Genomic DNA, 16,293 nt, shown 5'->3' with positions numbered 1-16,293 from the left:
GTGTCCCACCCCAGTGGACCTGAGCCTCCACCTCCGGAGCCCTGGGCAGTGGAATATTGGGGAGCTTTCACAGAGGAGCACTTAAAGGGACAGCTCCTGGCAGGGAAAGAGAACAGACCACAGCGAGGGAAGTGAGGGTGCCCAGAACAGGGGTGGGGACACAATCCCTCCAGCACCACCTCGCACCTGATTCTGGCCAGGAAGGGGTTAAGTCATGTAGAAGTACCACAAGCAGCCCCAGGCAACACAGCCTCCTCCAAGGTGACACAGAACGGGAACCCTGGCAGCAGGCAGAGGGCACCTCTACAGCCTGATCTCTTCAGGCCAAACTTCTCTAGGAAGGGTGGCTAGATTCCTGCTTCTTGCCTTCTAGGCTTAAGACATTCTCGGGGACCTCTAGGTCTTAGCAGAGTAGCCTTGGCAGGGACCCCTGACTGAAGCCTTGTCTCAGTGCAGCTCCACTTCCTGAATTCAACAGGGAAGCCCAGGGGAGGAGCCGGCAGCCACCTGACCTCTCCTGCCTCCAGGGAAGGGCTCTGGTGGTGCCTTCTTCAGTGCCTATCTTGTAAGAAGGCTCTTTCCTTCCAGCATCACCTTCCAACTTGAAAAGAACAGGAAGTGATGGGGTGAGGGCCAAGAATCCAAGTATTTCACTCTAGCTTCTGCTTTACAATGACTCCTCCATATAACATTTAAGTTCTTTGGCTTTTTTTTTTCTTTTTTAGTACAAGGGATTGTACCCAGGGGTGCTTAACCGCTGAGCCACAACCCCAGCCCTTTTTATGAGACAGGGCCTTGCTAAGTTGCTGAGGCTGGTTTTGAACTTTCAATCCTCGTGCCTCAGCCTCTGGAGTTGTTGGGATTATGGGCTGGGAATATGGCTCAGTGGTTAAATGCCTTTAGGTTCAATCCCTTGTACCAAAGAAAAAAAAAGAATTCAGCAAAGACTCCAATCTTTATCTCCTGAATCCCTATGACCTTAGGTGTTGGACAGATGGTTTATTACCATCTATTATCTATTACCTATCGCTATTGTATCTGAGAAATATGATGCATAACTTTCCAACTGGGTCACTCCCAGATCTCAGGACTCCTGCACAGGACACTTAGTTATTTTATCTTCTCTGTGAGGTCTCTCACTGATGCTCCTGTTCAGCTTGATTGTCTGGTTATCGCTTCATCCACTCTCTTCCCAACTCAATACGATTTCCCTGATCCTGTGTGGCCACCACCCGCATTGGCCACTCCATAACCCGCTAATGAATTGCTAGAAATATCTGCCTTCTTCACTCACATCTGGGCTGCTGATTAATAGAGAGCCAGGGGGAGAAATTTCATATTATAGATTCATGCTTCAATTTTATGCCTTTTTCTCCTCTGATGAGTCCTGAATGCCAATCAACAATCCTTTTTCCATATCCACTCCTCTTACTCCCCAAAACATTTTAATTTTTTTACTAATCTCTTCAAAACCCCTAACCCCACACGTTCACCCTCTTCATTGGAAACAGATGGTGAGTTTACAGAGCCATCAATTGCCACCGTCAACTCTGAGCCCAGCCACAACAACTTTCCATGCGAACCTGCAACCTCCCTTCCTCTATCCTCTTGCTGGGAGAAAAGAAATCAGCACCCTTATCCTCCTTTATCTTCCACATCGTCCTCACAGTGGGTTTATTGGCATCAGATAATGAGGATATGTTCTCAATCCCTCACTCTGTTATCCAGTAGTTACTGCCTTATCTAACTGTGTTCAATAAGGCAATAGAACACCATGCAAGAGTCCTCTACATGAGTTTCTTCAACTGTGGTCTAACTTCGGCTCAGGTCAGCAAGACTGCTGGACTTGCCACTGCACTGAAACCACTCTTGTTGAGGATACCAGTAGCTCCCTGCTGCCGGATCCAGTGAATTCTGATTCTTTAGTGGTGGTGGCTGCTGTTTTTGTAGTGCTGGGGTGGAACCCAGGGCCTCACTGAGCTACACAAAGCTCACAGGGCCACACGCCCAGCCTTGACTACTAATTAGCTTATTTCTTCTTTCTGCAGCATTTGGTTCTATTGACTCTCCCTTATTAAAATCCTCTCCTCCCTCACCTGGTCTCTGTGATGCCAATATCTTTGAAATATTGACAAATACAACTAGATTCAGTAACACATGCCTGTCATCCTAGCAACTCAAGAGGCTGAGGCAAGAGGATCTCAAGTTCAACTCCAGCCTCAGCCACTTAGCAAGGCCCTTCCTCAAAATATGAAATAAAAAGGGCTGGGGGTATGGCTTAGTGGTTAAGTGCCTCTTAGTTCAATCCCTGGTACCAATAAATAAATAAATAAATAAATAAATAAATAAATAAATAAATAAGAAAAGAAAAGAAAAGAAAAAGAAATATTATATTGACAAATCCTCCACTGACTTTCCTGGCTGCATTCTTAGCCCAACCTTCAGTGACAACACCACAGGGATCTGCCCTGCGCTCTCAGGTCTTGCCTGCCATGAGCTAGCTCACCCACTTGCATGATTTCAAGGCCACTCTTTCTACTACTGACTCAGCAGTGCTCTCCCAGCTCAGACTCCCCTCCTGAGCCATCTCATTTGACAGTATGTTGTGTGGCCAATGGCAGCAATAACACTGAGCAAATGCAGTCCATGCTCTCTCTTCCTGAACAGGAGTTGCTTAGGACACACCTCTAGTTACTAAGCCCCACCCACCTTCTCATCTTCTTCTCTGCTCCTCTGACTTTTTCCATCACTCTGCCTCAAGCCGTGTGTCTGTTGATAGGTCCCACCCTTCCCACCCTTCCCGTGGCATCCCACAGAGCCTCATCACCATCTCTTCTATTTTATCCCACTAACATCTAGGCCACTGTATCCCACTAGGGGGCAGTGTTGGGCTAAGGATGGTCACCTCCTAATCTGAAGCCCACATCCCGTATATTCTCACTCAAGTTCTATTTGTCTGATCAAAACTAAAAGCACAGATTGCCCCTTCATGCTAGAGACAATTGGGGCAGAAAATAGGGCAGAGCTATGAATTCAAGGGTAACAAAAATGACATGATCAAAAAGATTTTGGCCAAAACAATTGTTCCATGCAACTCTAAGGAGGACCTCAAGGTTTACTCGGTGACCAACACAGGAAGCCAATGGAGGAAAGAAGAGGAACCAAGAGGGAGAAGGTGTCTCTCCTGACATTCATGTTACCTAGTATCGAATATTTTCACAAAATTTTGTTTCTGCTTAAAATGTAATTTCCCCTTGAGTTCATGGCCTTAAGCTGGCAAAATCCCCTCCTAGTCCTGCCAGAGCCAGGTTTCTGCCAGCACAGGCTGTCTCAGGAGTCACAGAGCCCTCCTCCCCAGCCAGCCATGTCTGCCACCCTCCCTTCAGGGTGCTGGCCAGGACCCCAGCGACTCCCTGGAGGCCTCGCCTGCCAATCACAAGCTCACGGAGGAACGTGGGCTGGAGGCCAGCTTTTCTCCATTTGCCCCACGATCATGCACAGAAAAGACCAGGTCACCCTTCAACCTTGGAAAGATCTTCCACCACTCTCAGGGCACTCGATTGGATGACACACTTTCTTTCTCCCACAGAGGAGGCCAATTCTGTTGCTCTTTGAAAAGCTCCCTTAAAAATATTCAAGATCTGAATTTAAAAAAAAAAAAAAATTCAAGGTTTGAATGAAGAAACTGAAATGAATGTCCGAAGGATCTCAATGAAATGAAACAACCATCCGAGGGTTCAATGGGTGACCTTAAAATTAATATAGCCTGAGCCCTGACTGAGGGATGGATGCAGTCTGGGTCTTCTACTAAAAGCTCAAAGGCGGCACCACCAGCAAAGAAAGAGGGATTGTTTTCTTCCCCAAACTTGGATGGATAGATAGATAGATAGATAGATAGATAGATAGATAGATGATAGATAGATAGATAGATAGATAGATAGATAGATAGATAGATAAAGAGAGAGAGGGAGAAAGCAAGAAATGTGAGTGGAAGACCCAGTGAGCTCCCTGAGGAAAATGGATTTCAAAATCGTCAGGAGTAAAGGAGGCTTGCCCCCCTGAGGGGGTCTCTGAAGGTCACCTTTGGACGTGACATCCGAGGTATTGAGAGATGTGAGGGACACTGTGAGCTGAGCCTGTGTCAGCAGGTAACAGGTGCTGGCTTACCTCCCACGTGCTTCCTGGGCCTCCCTCCCCATCCACAGATAAGGAGCTTGGAATGGGAAGAGCTACTGTGGCCCTGTCTCAAGTCCCTCACCTGAGCGCTTGAAGAACACCAGGAGTGGGAGTGTGGTGGGGACTCAGCAAGGCAGAGCCCTGGGGAGAGGAAACATCCTCCCACACCCTCTCTTGTCTACATGGACTCCCGTCTCTCTTCTTTCTCTCCTCCTCTCCTCACCGCAGGGGCCATTGAAACTTCTGTGAATTGCAAAGCAGGCCCAGGATTTTAGTGAACCCTTTGATCCAGAAGAGGAAAGGAAGGCATACCACTGCAGACCACTCCTGAAGGACCAAGGAGAGGCCGTCAGGGAAGCTGGGCTTCTCTCCATTCACACTCGCCTGAACCCAGAAGCCCAGGGTCCCTGCCTGGACAGCCCTGAGCCCCTCCTGGCCTGCACAGCCTTCCTCCCGTCCTCCTGAGAGCAGATCCATGAGTCCTAGACCTGGGCACCCGAGGCAGAAGGTGCCTGTGCATTGCCTGACACGTGGTGCTCTGGTGCGGAAACTGGAATCTCACCTCCCTACCGCAGGCTACCCGGTGAGATAGGCAAGATGAAGGCTGCTACCCGTTAGTACGACATCAATTTATAAGGTCACCAGTTGACCATAACACCATACATAGGTAGGGTGGAGCGAGGGACAGAGGGGCTGTCTGGCTCCACGCTGGTCCTAAGCTAACACAGTAGGCCTCCAGCTGTCTAATCAACGGTCCTCACACACCTAATGGCATTGCATTGCCCCAAACCCAGCTGAGGCCTACGAGGGGTTCATTTCCTATGCCAAGTCCTAGCTTGTGTATTTTGTGGGTGACTCTGGGGCATTCTCTGGAGTTGCCCACAGAAGGTGCCATGATCAGTGAGCCAGGTCCACCAGGGCAGCAGGAGAGAGAAGAGCCGCACGATGCCAGGGTCTGCGACCCCTGCTGAGGACAAGCATTTTAATACTTCCTACTCCTGTGCCCTTCCGACCGGGTCCTATCTTACCCTGGAAAGTCCTACGGAGAGCAGAACAGGTCAAGGCTAGACTCCCCTTGGGACATGCGGGTTTTATTTTCTGGACACCAGAACACGTCCCTTCTGTTAACTCATGCTGATGGATGGTTTGGGGCTGTGGCTTATCCGGAACTCCTCCTTCTTCTAGAAGCTGCCCCTCTGTCCCCATCAGGGCCCTTCTCCCGGCACCCATGCGGCTGCAGTGGCCCCACTTTGCCCGTCCAAGCGACCTCAGGCACTTGGGAAGAGCTGATGGGTGACAGAGGATTCCCCACATTCCAGTCTGCCCTGCGTGGGCCCAAGTAACTGGAGTAACAGATCCAAGTAGTCAGGCTTCTGAGCTCTGAATCCTCCTCTGACAGGAGGTAACTGAGACAATGAGGTTCTACACCCACAGTACAAAAAGAAAAAAGAAAAAAAAAAACCATTTACAGACCATCATTTTTATGTTTTAAAAGATATCAAAAATTACTCGGTCCAAAATCCCTAATTATTTTGAAAACTTTTTGAAGCTTTTTTAACTTATTTATTTATTTATTTTTATGTGGTACTGAGGATCGAACTCGGTGCTTCACATGTGCAAGGCAAGTGCTCTACCACTGAGCTACGGCCCCAGCCCCCAAGTGCCTAATTTTTCCAAGAGAGGAACTGAGACTCTGCATGTTTAAACTCTACTTGAATTTTATAGAATAAAAGCAAACCCAGCAATCTTTTGCTACAACTCTGCTTGATGGCCAATATTTCTATCCAGCCCCAACAAAAGAGACTCAGCGGTTTTTCTTCTCAGTGTCCTGAGTAATTCTCCCTAGCACAGGCTAGACAGATGGGGGACAGAGGCTTCTGCTATAGCCACAGGCCACCATGTCCCCAGGAAGCATTAGAATCCATTGGATCGTGGAAACACGAACTTCTCTGCTGCTTCTCACTATTTACACTAAAGACAGTCCCCTTAGTTTTTAGCTGGTAGCAAACACTGCTCAGGCTGCACAAAAGGCACTAAGGTGTAAGCTTATGGCTGCAGAGTACAGTGCAACCCAGTCACTTTTACAGAGACTGGTCCAGGGTGTCTCATAGATGCAAAAAAAAAAAAAAGAAAGAAAGGAAATTTAGTAGATGTATGTGAAAGCAAATACTCTACCTGTTTTAGATCCTTTGATATCCTTAGGGATTTCCAGTATAAAACAATTTTTAAAGTCAAATTTATATTTTACAGTACAGGTCGGTTTAATTTATGGTAGCTCACTAATAATTTATCATACAGAAAAATAATTCTATAACTTGGAGATCAATCAGCTGCTCACCTCTTTTTACTCTTCTTTAAAAGTATGCTATCAATGCCGGGCATAGAAGCACATGTGTATAATCCCAACACCTGGGAGGCCGAGGCAGGAGGATTGCAAGTTCAAAGCCAGCCTCAGCAACTTAGTGAGGCCCTGTCTCAAAATTTTAAAAATAATAATAAAAAGGTTGAGGGGATTTGGCTCAGTGATTAAACACCCCAGAGGTCAATTGCCAATACTAACCAACAAACAAACAAAACAAAAAAACAAGTACGTTATCAAGTGCTCATCTATTTTGTGGCAGATGAGCACTATTGCAAAAACAACTGGAAAAGTTGGATAAGATACCAAAACACTGAATAAAACCCCCTTGCATAAGGAAGTCATTAAAGAAGCAAGGACTTCAGGGATCCAGGTCCTGGACAGAGGAATTGTGTGTGGAGGTGACCACGACATTCTGCTCAGCTTTCTCTGTTAAGAAATTCTCCAATTATTTGTCAGTACAGGGGAAAGAGCTTAGGATGTCAAATGAAGAGGCAAAGATGCTGATCAGAGATTTGGACAGTCTCTTGAAGCTAAACAGACAAAAATTAGAGTTTGAGAATGATAAGGTGCAGAGGACATATGGAGCTCGTGTCATGGAGGGAGGGCAAGTGAAGAGGCTTGAACCAGATGTTGGGGGCCCCTCTCCCTTCCGGACGTTTGCTGTTTCCCAGGCAGCACACCAGCAAGAGGTTGACCTCAACTTCTCACAAACCAGGGAGGTAAGAATGAGGTCTCAGGGCCAGCCAAGGAGGTGATGCCAACACCCCAGGCTGCTGGCCGGAGCTGCTGCTAGTCTGTATCTCAAGAGCGTGACCCCACAGGGACCAGTCTTTATCAAGACTGACACCCAGGAACAAGTTCAACCTCTGTCAGGGAGATCTCTGACTACTTTCATGGGGTGTCAAAAAGAAAGTAGATCCTCTCTGGATGATGATACTATCACCCAGAGCCTCTGCCATTTTTCACATATAATACCTGGCATTAAATTTAAAAGTCACTAAGCATACCTTGGTGCAAGACTAGGGAAAAACACAATAGGATCAAACCTAAAGACGATCAGATATTGACGTTTGTGATACAGGCTTTTAAAAGAGATTGTATTTAATTTGTTTAGGATGAAGAATTTTATGAGAGTAAGATGCGGATTAAAATTCCATAGCAGATAAAATAATAACTACAGTTAAAAACTCAGTAATAATAAATTGTACAGAAAGTTAGATGCACCCCCCACCAAAAAAAGTTGATGAGCTAAAAAGAAAAGTCAATAGAAATGTCCAGACAGAAACAGAGAAAGAAAAAAAATGGAATAAAAGATACCGAAAACAGTATCAAATAAATGTGAACTTAGGGAGAAAGGTCTACAATACAGAGAACATAGAAAACAGTATAAAATAAATGAGGCTTAGGAGAGAAGTTTGAAATACATCAGTGCACACTCAGAAGAGAAGGAGAGAGGATGGACAGAAAATTTAGAAGTCATTTTCAGTAGCATCAGAATTCATGATTTACCTCAAAATAAATCCAACAAGAGGTGTGTTAAGACCTCTTTACTGATAATTATAGAATATTGTTGAAGAAATGTAAAGAGGGAAAAACTAATGAAAGCAATTTTCCATATTCATGGATTGGAAGACTGAATATTATAAAGATGTCCATTTCCAAGCAAACTTGTAGTAAATGTTAATTTTATTTTGCCTTATTTTAGTGGAAATGAAATCTGGTTCTAAAATTATTGGGCAATGCAAAGGATCTAGAAGAACCAAAGCAATCTTAGTGGAGTTATAGAAGAACCAAAACTTTATTTTAAAGCCATGATGATTCTGGCAACATGTGAGTGGCACAGATGAGACGGACAGACTGATGGCATTCGACTTACAACAAAGGCTACAATGAAGAGCATTGAGAAAAGAGTGGTTTTCTCAAATAATATGCAAACCATTCTGTATGAAACAAAGATGTTTGACCCTTTTTTCAAGGTCAATACTGATAGTGCTTATTTAGCAAATTCAAGTAGAAATCCCAAAAGATTTTTGTAAACTTAGCCACAGTTGCCACATCATTTGGAGCCTGCGTCAATGGCCTCCCAATTCTTGCCCTCCCTGAAGAGATTCAGAAATGGCTGAAGAGCTCTCTGTCTTCAATCCTGTCTCAGACTGAAAAGCCAGTCCTCAAGGTCAGGCAGCCTGGCGGCTGGGCCTAGGCTCAGCAAGGTCAGTCCCAGGAGGAAGTCAGATCATAACCAGGAAGCCTATGAGAAAACCTGGGCCTTCTGCAGGTCTTCTGGAGTGCAGGAGTGAAGGGCCATGATCCCCTAACTCATCTTGGTACTTGAGTCCTACTGGACTTCAGTTTGTCCTGGAGGAGCACTGTCAAAGCCCTCACTGGTCACTAATCATTCATCTCCGTCTCGTCTTCCTCTGGAAGTTGCCTACTTTGATGTAGTGAGCAAATTGTACAGCCAGGATTCAAACCCAAACCTTCCTGTCTGCCCACGTTCATGGCCCTGTAACACTCCAGCTCCCATGTCATTGACACGCCATTTCTGGAACCTCAGCTTCTGAATCCTAGAGATTTGCCTGGCCTTGGAAGGGAAGTAGTGCTTGCAGGTTTCAGATCCTTCATTTTGTACTCCTGAGCTCAGCTTAACAATAAATCACCACCCAGAGAAGAAAGGATCCTCACAGATAGGCGAGGTGCGAGGGGAGGAAGGAAAAGGCATTGAGGTGCTCAGTAATACACCTGGAATCCCTGTACAGTCATTCCCTTCTCGGAGCCCACCTCTCTGGATCAGTTCTGCACTTGTGATCACCTCCTGAATTAGATTCAGGTTTATTCCATTACTTCATTCTGGTACCGCTCAAGTGTTAGCTTATTAGTGACACCTGTTCTGAGTAGTGCATCAAAATGACAGCTGCCAGTCTCTCCCCATCCCTTATTCTGCATTATTTTTCTACATAGCATTGATTATTACCTAAAATATTGTCAATTTACTTACTTGTTTACTATCTTTTTCCCCCCTCTACTTTAATCCTAATATAATTTGGGGAGGGCAAGTAAACTGCTTTATCTATAGGGTCTAGAATAGTTTTTGAAGCACATTGAGGGTTGAACGTATTTGTTAAGTAAAAGAAATGTGATGGATTCCTAAATCATATTCAAAAGGGTGAAATAGGAAGGAAAACCGAGTTAACAAAAACCTGTTCTAAATGAACTTACAATCATAGCATTTAAAAAGAGGGATGGGGTGGATACAATTTCACACCCAAGAGGGGAATGAAAACAGCAAACCACTCCAAGTTATCACCCCTGTTGACTTTATGCACAGTTTGGAATCCAGCCTCCAGGACAGCCAACGTGTGGTGGGGCCTGAACCAGCCCTGGGGACAGGATGGCAGGTGGGAGGAGGGCTACTGTAAACGCCCACTTCAGGAGCCTGAGAGGAGGTAAGCAGTATTTTCAGGCCCAGAAGAGATAGCAAACATTACAAATATCTTCTCCCACCTTTTTAAGCTTCTTTTTATTATTTTTCTGCTTTTTTTATGATAGCCACAATAATACTTCATATATTTCTCTAATATTAGCAACTCTGTTTCCAGGTCAGCACCCTCAAAATCATGAAAAGAAAAAAAAAAAACTGATTTATGCTGGCCAAAGTTTTGGTTGACACTTAAAAGACTGGTTGAATTCAAAAGACCTAAATCATTTAGTTGATGATAGGCCAGGCCATATATGGCAATGTAGGCAAGCCACAGATCTGGGATTCCAAAACAACCAATGAAATCAAGTGCATCAATCCACTTAAGAGACTGAAGCCAACTGTCTCTACATAGTCAATTACATAGTCACTGTCAATCACTGAGGGCGAATTTGGAAAGAACAGTTATCTAAGGGAGAAAGGGACTTCCTGAGTTGTTAAGAAGTCCCCATCAAATTACTTAGCTTGAAGGGGACCAAATTAGCTCAGATGAAGCATGGGTTGTGCTTGTATGTGCACAGCAGGTGCAAGGCGGAAGGAGACAGTGAGGTAGCATCTGGGTGCAGAAACTCTCCTCGTCCCCCAAGGATACACCTTCACAAATAAACAATGACCCCAAAAATGGGAAGAGCCATGGAAGGGGATATGTGCAGGGAACCTGGAATCTCTGAAAGGTAGCTCACCGCCTGGGGACTGCGAAGGGAGGATGAACTGGAGGAGGTGATACTTCCTCTGAGTCTCTGGGGTGAAGAGGAGTTGGCCAAACCTGAGGAGAGAAAGCCCTTCCAAGCAGGGGACACAGCCTGCAAGTGAAACGCAGGTGAGAAAGAACACCCAGGAGAGAAAGGTACCCGAGTGACGCGGTGGGGTGTGGAAAGCACGGCCGACTGAGTCGATTTTAGCTGTATTCGTGGTTAACTCTCAGAAGTTTTACGTTGTGACCTAACAAAATCGATCGGTAGTTTCTTGTTTCTTTTTACCAATTTTGTGTGATTCTAATATGCTTTTCCTATTCCAGGTCGACAAAAGTCATCTTTTGTATTTTCTCTAGTACTTTTATTGTCAGCTTTTTTTAATGTAATTTTGTGAATAATGTTAAAAAGAGATATCACTCTATCTGCAATGTCATTTCCCCCCTCATATCAAATTACAAGTAGACAGGAGTCAAATTATTCAGAGACCTAGAAGTCTCTTTAATTTTGTTCTCAATCTGACAATTGATTTGAGGGTTGATTTATCATTTTGAACTGTCTTTTTTTTCACATATGGCGAAATATAGTCTCTTTGGTGTACAGTTGTACGAACTCTACCATATGGTATCTTCATGGAATTATGTAACCACCATTGCCATAATGATGAGCCACTGGAAACCCACGTCCTCCAACCCTCCTCATTCAAGCCCTTCTTATTCAAACTCTTCCCCTCCCGCTGGAAACCAATGATCAACTGTCTTCCTCTCTCCAGTGCCTATCCCCAAATGTTGTGTAAATATGCTCACCCTGTGTAGCCTTTTGAGTCTAGCTGCTTTGACTTGCACCATTCGTTCATAAGCCATCTATGTAGCTTATCAATCAGCACATCATTCCTTTTTATTGTGAGTAGGATTTCATCCAGGTACAACTGTACCATGGTTTGTTTATACATTCACCAGTTAACTTTCCCAGACCCCCTAATTTCTAGACACTGATCATCTAATATGGGTTTAAGGAACACGGTCTTTGCTATACTACCCTTTTCTGTGTACTATGTCTTCTTTTTTAAAAATACCATTTCATCAAATTGCTGTGTTGTTCTGTGTGTGTGTGTGTGTGTGTGTGTGTGTGTGTGTGTGCGCGTGTGTGTTGCTAGAGAGTGAACCCAGAGTCTGGTGCTTGCTGAGCATGTGTTCTACCCCTGAGCCGTACCCCCAATCCTAAATCAACATTTAAAATGCTTTGAACCATCATTCTCAGGATATTCTAGAATTTTTAAAATCTTTGAACATAAAGTATATAAACTTTCCCCCCAACTATTTTGATGTAACAAGCTCTTGCTTTGTTTTATCATGGCAAGTTACTAATAGATGGGTTTTATCGAAGTTTTTCCATTCATTCAATAACACAGAATTTTTTTAAATAAAGTTATACTGACCACTCATAAGTGTATTCACATGTGATACTTGGCCTCTTAAAACTGAGCTTTTTTTAACTAAACTAGTAAACTGTAAAAATAAGAAAATTGATTATATATATGTATACATACACATACACAATATATACATGATGTTCATCTTGATACAGGTTGAAATTTGCACTGTAGTATAGAAAAAAAGGTTATTATTAAAAGAGTGTAGTGCCCAGTTTTTTTTTTAATGATAAACTAGGTAAACTAGGACAAGAATACAGCATAGAATTATGTCCAAAATGAAAATAAGGGGCTAGGGGTGTAGCTCAGTGGTAGAGGCCTTGCCCAGCAAGTGACAGGCCCTGAGTTCAATCCACAGCATCTCAGAAAAAAGGCAAGGTTCATTCATACTGGAAACTACCTGGTAAGATTCTGTGCACCAGCTGTCAATCCCAAGGAGCAGAACACCTTGCACATGTTAGTGACCCCAGAGGAGGATCTTGCCGTCAGAGTAGCCAAGGAGAACACACGGCAGTCCAGCCCTGGATGGAGTGATGCTTTACTTATACAGAGGAAAGACACAGCAACATCGGCTTCAGTGGTGTTCTCCCAGCATGAACGGGTCCCATGCACCCCTCTAGTAGAAAAATTCCCATCTCTCCCTGGTAGAGTCTGAAATATTGAAAACTGGGAACACAGATGCACATGCTTAAGCAGAACAAAAGAGAACACACCGAGTCTGAAACAGGGAAAGGGATTCCCAAACAAGGCAACGAACTGAGCAGAGACTGTGGGGCTCTTACCTAGTGATGCGGAAGCCTTTCGGAGTCAAGGGCTCTTCACAGTAGCCCATTGAAGGTCCAGAGACAGCAAGCAGAGGGCTGCCTTCCCCGGTACCATCCCAACCATCTGTGCCAGAGTAACAGCTTCTTCCAATCAGATAGAGCACTGGATATGCTAGTTTGGCCCTTGGCCTTTTTCCCTTGTAAAAGCCAGACCTGTGAGAGTCGCCACCTAGTAGAAAAGATATGGAAAAGTTTAAGCTCAAATTCAGACTTCAGTATGTAGCGGAGCTCCTAAAACAGATGTAGGAACTGCAAGACAAGTAAACTTAGTGGATTTGTGATGAATTTAGGTAGAAAGGCAAACAATTTACCAATGTAAAAAGCCATAAATAAAGGACATAATTTGAATAGAAAACTGATAACTTACCACATAAATATACAAATTCTTGAAAGAATATAATGGATTTTTGTTGTTGTTGTTGTTGTACTGGAGATTGAACCCAGGGGTACTCTACCACTGAGCCACATCCCCAGCGCTTCTTGTTTGTATTTTTTATTGTGAGACAGGATTTCACTTAAGTTGCTAGGGCCTCACTAAATTGCCAAGGCTGGCCTTGAACTTGCAATTTCCTGCATCAGCCTCCCTTGCTGCTGAGATTATAGGTATGCACCACTGCACCCAGCACAATGGATGTATTTCTTTATTATTTTTTAAATATATTTTAAGTATATTTTATTGGTTCTAATTAGTTACACATGACAGTAGGATGCATTTTGACACATCATACGTAAATGAATATAACTGCTCTTTCAGCTGGTTGTACCTGATGTAGAGTCACACAGGTCATGTGATCATATATGCACATAGGGTAATAATGTCCAATTCATTCTACTAACATTCCTACTCCCATGCCTCCTCCCCTCCCTTCACTCCCCTCTGTCTAGTCCAAACTACCTCTATTCCCCATTGTGAACCAGCATCCACATATCAGAGAAACATTTGGCCTTTGGTTCTTTGGGATTGCCTTATTTCACTTAGCATAATAGTCTCCATTTCCATCCATTTACCAGCAAATGCCATAATTTCATTCTTCTTTAAGGCTGAGTAATATTCCATTGTGTATATATACCCCAGTCTCTTTAGCAATGGATGTATTTAAAGTTAAAAATTGATGAATGTTATTACAATGCATAATATTGCATAACATTCTGATAGGATTTTCTCATCTATCATGAAGAATTTCTTTTTTTTTTTCCTGAGTATAATTTCAAGAAACCAGGAGCTGGCATCCGGCCACTGCTGCTTGATAGGTCTAGTGTTAAGAAGTGCAGTTCTGTCAGGAAAGGCATTCTCCTGCCTTTAAGTTTCAGAAGTCCTGCTGACAAAAGGGGGAGTCATGTTGCATTGCTTTGTTTCCTGTTGGCTGTCTTCGCTAGCATGGTCTATACCAGATAGCATTGTTTGGGTAATTCGGACTCCCTCTGTTTGGTGCTGCTTAGTCTCTTACTTTGTGCATTTCAGTGTTCACATGCCTGGAAGCTGTGGATATTAATCCCCCAACACTGCTGGGCTCCGCTCCTGGATCTGCAGGTTCTCAAAGTGGAGGGTTTCTGGGGCAGAGCTCTGGGGTGCACAATGGCGGGCAAGGGCTGGAGAGGGTGGGCACAAGAGGGTCCTTGCTCTCCCACTTGCCCAACAAGAAATGGAGGTGGGGGCGCCTGGTTCCGCGGTGCAGGGACAGGATGCTTGACAGGAGCCGGCGTCCAGGGCAGTGCCCCAAAGCCGGTGCACCTGTCCTGGATCACCTGGTGACCAAGTCCCTTGCAACCGGCCCAGCTTGGGGAGACCCTGCCTGCTGGAGCCACATTCAGACAGAGTCTAGGAGCTGGCGGCAGGGTGCCTCGTCCAGCTTCTTTAGCTTTAAATTTTGATTGGTCTGCCCTGACCTGCTTTATACCCAATGTCTTGAGGATGCTATTCTGAGCTTTGCATATCTTATGGTTGACTTTTCCACAACTGCCCATTCCTCTGATCAATTTTATTTTCTTGTCCAATGTTCTATACATTTGGGAGGTTTTCTCCAATAGCTGATTTTAATTCCATTCCTGCCTCTGAGACATTGGCAAAGGCAGGGATGCTACTTAATTTCTGATTCAGAGCTCATTTCTGAAGGCCTGGTAGAAAATTTACTTTTAGTTATCATTGGACCTCCTCCTCCCCAGGTCATGCTGAAGATCTTACAGCGTCAAGGGTGGAAGGAAGCTCCTTAAACAGCCCATCCCTGCAGGAGCATGCTACAGGGAATGCAAATCAAAACCACAGTGAGATGCCATCTCATCTCGGTTAGAATGGCTATTGTTGCCAGGCACAGTGGCGCACTCCTGTAATCCCAGTGGCTCAGGAGGCTAAGGCAGGAGTTCCAAGCCAGCCTCAGCAACTTAGTGAGGCTGTTAAAAAATTCAGCAAGACTCTGTCTCTAAATAAAATACAAATAAGGGCTGGGGATGTTTCTCAGAGGTTAAGTGCTCCTGGGTTCAATTCCTGGTACCAAAAAAAAAAAAAAATAGCTATTGTCAAAAAAGTAAAATATATCTTTGGGGGAAGGTGTAGAGGGAAAAGAAACTCTCATACATTGTTGGTGGGAATGCAAATTAGTGCATACAGCCATTATGAAAACAATAAGGATGTTCCTCAGAACAACTCAATATAGACCTAACGATGGATCCAGCTACCCCCCCTTTTGGGTATAATCAAAGGAAATGAAATCAGCCATATCAAAGAGATACATATCTGCCCATATTTATTGTGGCAGTATTCATAATAGCCAAGATACAAAATCGACCCAGCTGCCCATCAGTGGATGAATGGATGTGGAAGATGTGATCCATACCCACAATGGAATGTTGTTCCCCTGTGAAAAGTATGGGAATCCTGTCATTTGCAGTAAAATGGATAGAACTGGAAGATAATTAAATGAAATAGGTCAGACACAGTAAGACAACTACCAAGTATTCCTTCTCATGTGTGGAGCTTTAAAATGGGGCAGGGGAGAGGAGTCGACCTGAGTGTGGAATAGTGATTTCTAGAGCTTAGGAAAGGGCAGGTTGGCTAAAGGGAGGGTGGATTTGATCAGCACCCAAGGTGTTAATGTAGTACGCTGCACCCCACTAATGTATACAATTAGTACATGTTGATTAAAAAAAGATTAACTCCCTTTCTAGGATTTTGGGAAAACAAAAGCTAGGAATGGAGTTTTTTCAGGAAACATGTCTTTCCATCCTTCCCTCTATCTCCTAAAACAGGGAGGTTGGGGAACCAGTTATCTGTTTGAAAGAGATGAAGGAAAAGAAGAAAATAGAGGGAGGAAAGAACTCTTACAATAACATTTCAA

This window comes from Urocitellus parryii, chromosome 10 (genome assembly GCF_045843805.1).
Source record: "Urocitellus parryii isolate mUroPar1 chromosome 10, mUroPar1.hap1, whole genome shotgun sequence".
NCBI classification, from domain to species: Eukaryota; Metazoa; Chordata; class Mammalia; order Rodentia; family Sciuridae; genus Urocitellus; species Urocitellus parryii.
The sequence above is the reverse complement of the archived record's forward strand: the minus strand, read 5'-3'. Positions refer to the sequence as shown.